Here is a 7,446-nt window from a genome sequence, read left to right as displayed (position 1 = left end):
CACTAGGCTAATTACTTGATGTGCATTGTTCCTCTGAGTGCTAGAAAGCGTAATATTGCCTCCATTTTATCCATGAGGAAACTGAGGTTCACAAGGGTTATGTAACATGCCTAAGGCTACACAGCCAGTCAGGGGTGAGGCTGTGATTAAAATACTGTAAAATTGATGCTCTGACCCAGGGCGACATGCCACCCCTTGATTCCACTCTTTTCCTTGAGTTAAGAATTAGGGCATGGAAGTGCAGAGAGGCGAGGGGCTTATACAAGCTCACACACTGTTAATTCCAAGAACCTGTATCACCCATCAGGTCACACAACACTGGGAGGGGGAAGATGATTTCCCATGATCTCAGCTCCTTTCTCAGGATTCACTTTTCCCTGGACACCACTGGAGTTCTGACTGGAATGCTGTGGTCAGGTAGGCGACGATCAGAAACCAGAGTTTGACGGGCAGGAGAGAGAAGGAATGAGAGCTTGAATCCCCAGTTCTTTATTTGCTAGACCCTTCAGCTCTATCCCCCACAGTGTGACCCCATATTTAAGGAGCAGAGAAGAACTAAACAAAAACCTCTGTGGCCTCAGCATTTTTTTCTACAAATAGAGCTTTAAGAGCAGCCTCTGTACTTGGGGAATACAGCAATGGCAGACAGAGCCCAAAACTCTCTTAGTAATGGAGAAGAATTATCCAGGCAGCCCCTAGTCTGACAAACACTGAATCCTTTCCCCACTTGGAGCAAAAAATAAAATTAAATTAAAAATAAAATCCTCAAAACCCACACCACCACCAAAGTCACAGAGAACTTTTGCTGAGTTGTACAAGCAAAGGACATTTTTGTAGAACACATTTGCATTTGAAAGTACCAACACATTCTAAATGTGCAGTGTATGCACAGATCTGTGCAGTAGCAATTAGGAACAGAAATAACCAGCGCAACTGAATTAGAGTTGATGAGATTCTGGTGTTCAAGGCAGCCGCTTCCTTTATATGACTAATCCCTATGCATTCTTGGGGTTTCAGATTAGATGTTGCTTTTTCTACAAAGTTTCCCAGACTCCCAAAGTCTAGGCTATGTGCCCATCTGATGAGTTTCACCTTGTATTTCTCCTTCTGGTCGGACCTGTTGCCTGACATCAGTATTGCCAGTTTACTTCTCAGTTTCTCCCCCTAGACTATAGGCTTTGTGAGAGCTGCCTTATATATTGTATCACTAGTATGTCTCACAGTGCCTGGCACAAAGTAGTTGCTCAGTAAATGTTTTTGAGTGGATCAAGAATAAATAAGCAGTGGGGCGCCTGGGTGGCTCAGTCGGTTAAGCATCCAACTCTTGATTTTGGCTCAGGTTATGATCTCACAGTTTATGAGTTCGAGTCCCACACTGGGCTCTATGCTGACAGTGTGGAACCTGCTTGGGATTCTCTGTCTCCCTCTCTCTCTCTGCCCCTCCCAAACTCATGCTCTCTTTCTGTGTTTGTCTCAAAAAATAAGTAAACAAACATTTTTTTAAAAAAGAATAAATAAGCAGAGATGGAAAATAGGATAATTACTTACAAACACTAAAAAATCTATCCAACTCTGATATCAGCTTCAATTATAAAGTGTCACAAGACCAGGATGTGGTAAGTGGTGGCCATATAAGTAAGTCATAAATATAGGATCATGAAAAAGGAAATATCAGATCCAGACCTTGATGGCATCATCATGCTCACTCCTGGATAAGAACTCTACCCAAACTCTATTTGTGGAAGCATTGGTAATTATATAACAGACATGAACTGGTATTTACCTAACTTATCAATGTTATACTTCCATCTGTTCACATATCTACCTATCCATTTTCTAGCTAGCTACCCATCCATTTATTACCTATCAATAGCCTGCTTATCTAGCTATCTATTTATCCATGCATTCACGCATCCATCCAACTGTCATAGGCGAAATTATAAAGATGTACCCCAAGATTCCTACAGCCTAGTTATAGGACAAACACAAACCTAGTTACTGCTATAAAGGGAATTTGAAGATATAATTAAGGTTCTAATCAGCTGCCTTTAAAATAGGGAGGTTATTCTGGATCATCCTGGTGGGCCTGACATAATCAGGTGTGCCTTTAAAGCAGATGAGGAAGTAGAAGAAATGAGACAGAAGTGGGAAGCAGGAGACATTCCAAGAGTAAGAGAGACTTACTCCCTTACTTGTTCCCTTGCTCCCTGGGAATCTTGGTCTTATAACTAGAAGGAACTGAATTCGAGCAACAATCTGAATGAGCTTGGAAGGAGATTCATCTCAGAGCCTCCAGAAAGGGACAACAGGCCTGGCTGATGCCTTGACTTTGGACACATGAAACTGACATCAGATAAACCAATCTAGCTGCCCAGATTTCTGACCTACAGAACTATGAGATGAAAATCTGTGCTGTTTTAAGCCACTAGGTTTGTGGTAACATGTTACAGCAACAACAGAAAACCAATGCACCATCCATCACTCTATTAACTATTTAGCTAGTCTCTATTACCACTTATCTGTTATCCATCTATCCATCTATCACTTACATGTTGTCTATACCTGTCACTTATATATCATTGCTTATTGTATCACCTTACCTATTTTACTTACCTATTGCCTAAATAGTATATATTTATTATGTGTATTTCCATCTATTCATCTGTCTATCTTTGTTGCCTGAACTGACTCAGTTCCCTTAACAGCAGCCTTCTCTCCCTGACTTCCCACCTCTACCCCCAAACACACATGCTTTCCTCCTGGGAAAGGCCAACAACAACAACCAAACAGTGACAACTTGGATAGCAACCCCACAGGCCATGGGAAGCTCTGTGACCTGCACCTTCCCTGGAATCCCTGTCTCTTCCCAAAGCCTCACATCTGGCTTCTGCTTTCTCCTTGACCCTCATTCAAATAGCCTGCTCAGCTCTGGATCCTGACTCCACCCTGGGATGCTCAGCTCCTCCCAACAGGTAAGTAATTACCTAACTGCCCCATCCTTAACAAGCCTAGGCTCAGTCACTCCCACCACTAGGACCAATATGGCCATGGCTGTCCAAGAAAGACCCCAGATAGTCATCAGGACATAGTTCATTTTCTTCTATGAATAGTATCTGTTTTGTTCCATTTTTGTTTAACATTTATTTATTATTGAGAGACAGAGAGAGACAGAGCATGAGCATGGGAGGGGCCAAGAGACAGGACACAGAATCGGAAGCAGGCTCCAGGCTCCGAGCTGTCAGCACAGAGCCTGACGCGGGGCTCAAACTCGCAAATCGCGAGATCATGACCCGAGTGAAGTCAGACACTTAACCAACTGAGCCACCCAGGCACCCCATATCTGTTTTGTTCTAAATGAAGCTTTCTTTTCTCTTTATAAAGACCTGATTTCAAATAACTTTCAACTATTATTAAAATATACCCAATGCAGGAAAACCGTCACTTATATTCGCCATTCTGATACTAAGAAGCATTATGTCTTAGACAACGGTGCCAGCACAGGGCCAAGGGGCCTCTCACAGCAACACTTACACAATATTTCCTTATAAAAGATACAGTGCTGTCCTTCTATGATCACATGCCAGAACTGAAATGGCCATATAAATCCAACCTCATAAAGTAAGAGTCAATTTTAACTATTGAAGCCCTTAGAAATACAGGTCTTACAGCATATTACCTGCCAGAATATTAGATTTGAGGGTTTTATGTAAATATATAAATGTGTATACATGTGTATATCCTTTGATATCCTTTGAGCCCTTGCTTCACACCAGGCATCAGACATACATACTTTCACCTGCATTTCTTCCTATAATCCCTACAGCTCTATAAAATATGTCCTGCTATTATGTGCATCTTATAGACGACAGGTTAAGAAACCAAAGTCACACAGCTAGGACATAACAGAGTCAGGATGTAAAGTCAAGACTAGTTTTCTTAACGACTGCCCTCCATTTTGTTCTTATCATGGCGAGAGTGGCCAGGCGTGAAGGAAAGAGCATCCTTGCTCCTTGGATGAATCACATTACACCCCTGGCCCTCATTTGTGAAATGAGGGTGGTGGGCCATGTGTTCCCTCAGGCTCCACCAGAACCCAGTGGTCTGCAGTTTCTCAGAGCAGCCCCTGTGGTTGGGTCCATCTCTAACCAGGATACAGGAGACGGATGTATCATTATCACCTTTCTCCTTTCCGCACTAACCTGATGTCACGTACATCATTGTCCTTCCCTTTTTCTAAAGATCATTTAACACCCCATTTAGTCACCTTTGATAATGCTCTTCTTTCAAAGTACAGTGAGAGGAGTAGCTTTCAAGGTGATTTCTCTGCACTGAGGACATGTCAGTCTCTGGAGAGCCCATAGCCAGCATCCTGGTTCTGGAGCAGATGCGATGGGACCAGTGTCAACAGCAGGAAAAATAATCCAGGTCCGTGAGAGAGCAACAGGTTGACCAGTTCTTTATTGAAGAACCAGGCTGTAATAGACATTACTTGAGCTAACAGCACCATTTAGGAACTGTCCATCCTGACCCTGAATCACAGGAGAAGTAGTCCGTGATGTCAGAAGAGTAAATGCATCTCCTCTAAGTCACCAAGTCCAATCAATTGTGAATGGGTTCCTGGAGTGCTGGGGTGAAGCACACAGGAGACGGGTCTCCCCACAGCAGGAAAGAGCACTGATGGATTAATGACGTCTGCCGGAGCAGAGGGCTAGAAAAGAGGCACCAGGTTTGCGGCCTACTCACAGCCCCTGTGAAATCAGTAAAAGGCACAGGCTGTGCCATCAAATCAGCCTAGGTTCAAATATTGGCCCTCCCACTTACTAGCTGTCTAATACTGTGAAAAATTCTTAAACTCTCTGAATGCCAGCTAAAATAGAATAGCAGCAAGTAGAAAGACTGACATGTTTGGGAAGTGCTTAGTTAGGACCCACTAGTGCCTTAGCAATTATCATAAAGTTCCTCAGATAAAAATCAGTGCAAACAAAGCTGGTAAATACAGCCAGGTAAAAATGTTCTCCTTCCCTCCATCTTTGACTTTTGAGACAAAAGTCATAAGCTGGCAGTCATGGGCTCAGTCTTGCCTTTAGACCTATTTTATCTGGTCCACATTGTCGGCTTACATGATGTCTAAATAATTTTGGAATTAGTTACAAGTTTATTTCACATTTTTTTTAAAAATTCATGTATCTTACTTCTTTGAAAAGTTTGATCTGACACCACTGACCCCATTGTCACATGGCCGTGCGCTGGAACTAACCAGCGGCTGCTGCCTTTGGAGGGTTCCTGAACTCTTTTTTCTTTCCTTTTTTCATTGTAGAATACGTCATATATTCAGGAAAGTGCATAAAATGCACCACAGTTTAAACAGCAATTAGAAAGCCAACATCTATGTAATCAAGTCCCAGGTCAAGGAGTGGAACATAGCACCTCAGAAGACCTATCTGTCCTTCCAATCACAATCTCGACCTCCCTCCAAGGTCACCCCCATGCTGACCTTTGGGATAATCATTTTCTTACTTTTCACTTTATTTTTACTGTGTATGTATGTACCTCTAGGCACATAGTTTGGAGAGCTGTATAGACATGAACTCTTACCGAATGTCTTCTTTTGGGTCCGGCTAACTTTACTCAACATCATGGTTGGGAGACTCACTGAGGTTGACAAATTACATTTATTTTCATTGCTGCATGGGTCAAACATTCTTTCTGTCATCTCTCCACCTGGCCCTATTATAGGCATTTGGATTTGCGCTTTTACATCTGGACACAGATGACATCTGATACAGAGACATAATCATCATCATAATCATGGTCCACACTCTGACCACTCCAGCCAAGATCCCCAGCCTCTTCTGCAGCCCCACCGTGAGCTCGGCTTGCTGACATTCCCCATGAAGCTTCAACCTAAGTAGGCTCAGTCTGTCCAATTCCTCCTCCACGTCACTCAATTCCTAGTGACCTTCCCTGCCCATCCAGTAAGTGACCCCGTCAGCTAAGGCTGACCATTCTGTATTTACACCTTCTTCTCAAAAGATCCCTTCTTCTCAATAGGGAATTAAGAGATTCAGTGAAGCCAGAGCCAGATCACCCTTCCAGGAGCACATCAGGCAGCTCATAGTATCTCCATCCATGACTGTTTGTCATTACCTTGCTTTCTGAATCTTCGTCCAGCTCTCAATCTGTGCAGACAGCTCCCCGCCAACCCAATTTGAATTAATTTGTCAAGCAAAATTTTGTGAAATAATATATCAGCTGCATTACTGAAGTAAGATCTATGACTTATACTGCAACCCTTTCATCTTCTACTCTAGCCATTCCATCAATAAAACCAATCAAGTTTTCTCGGCAAATTTTTCTTAATAAATCAGCTTTATGGGTCATGGATCCATATTCTTCTTGATGTTTATGGATTTTCATTCCTAATACCAGTTCCATTATTTTACTACAATGGAAGTGAAACATCTAAGACAATGAGAATGGGGGTGCTTTCCAATACCTTCTGGCTATAAAAGCCAAACTCAGAGTTTCAGGAATGCTGAATGGCTTTATTCTACCAACCCTCTGCAGTGTTGGTTCCAATCTCTCAGGATGGCATACAAGGCCCTTGGACCACCTGACCCCAACCAGCCTCCCATGCATGAAGGACATGACAAGGCCCTGTTGTGTCCTAATTATTAATCCTTTTTACTCTCTCTGCAATGCCCCTTGTGTCAAGTAGGACTCTTTAGGTATGAGTGACAGAAAGCCAAAGTAATGGCATAAATTGGCTTAAGTTTTATATATATATATATATATATATATATATATATATACACACACACACACACATACATACATATATACATACATACGTATATATTATATATAATATAATCTAGTAATAATCTAATAATAAATTGATATAATATAATATAATCTTATAAGATTATAATATATAAGATATATATAAGATATAATCTAATCTAATCTTATATTATATTATATTATATATATATAATGTATCTATATATTGGCTCATGTAATTTAAAAGTTCAGGAATAGCACTACCAGTACTGACGTCCAGTATTCAGATGCCACTTGATCAGGACTTCAGCAAAGAGATCACTCTCTCTCTCTGTGTCTCACTCTCTCATACATTCTGCCCTACAGTCACATAACTGCTTGTGGTTTCTCCAATATTTACATTCCTCACTTCCAGTCCTAAAAGACAGAAAGCTTCCATGGGATATTAGAGGGATATCCTATGTTCTAGAATTTATACATCTATGGCCATTCTCTACTGAGAGTGATTTTGCCCTCAATGGGATATTTTACCATGTCTGGAAACATTTTTGGTTGTCACAATTTAGGGGGCATGCTACTGAGGTCAGAGGTGTTGCTAACATCCTACAATGCACAGGACAGCCCCTACCACAAAGGACTGTCCAGCTCCAAAGGTCAATGGTG

At 41.7% G+C, this 7,446-nt stretch overlaps 1 long non-coding RNA gene across 1 annotated transcript; it reads left to right on the top strand.

Annotated features, from left to right (window-relative positions):
• Positions 1-3,804: 3,804 nt before the first annotated feature.
• Positions 3,805-6,400, top strand: LOC122494526. The gene is made up of 2 exons (XR_006300194.1): positions 3,805-4,425; positions 5,737-6,400. It is a non-coding gene; the product is annotated as an uncharacterized LOC122494526 (long non-coding RNA).
• The last annotated feature ends 1,046 nt before the right edge of the window (positions 6,401-7,446 follow it).

The sequence above is a fragment of the Prionailurus bengalensis genome, chromosome E2, assembly GCF_016509475.1.
Source record: "Prionailurus bengalensis isolate Pbe53 chromosome E2, Fcat_Pben_1.1_paternal_pri, whole genome shotgun sequence".
NCBI classification, from domain to species: Eukaryota; Metazoa; Chordata; class Mammalia; order Carnivora; family Felidae; genus Prionailurus; species Prionailurus bengalensis.
The sequence above is the reverse complement of the archived record's forward strand: the minus strand, read 5'-3'. Positions and strand labels throughout refer to the sequence as shown.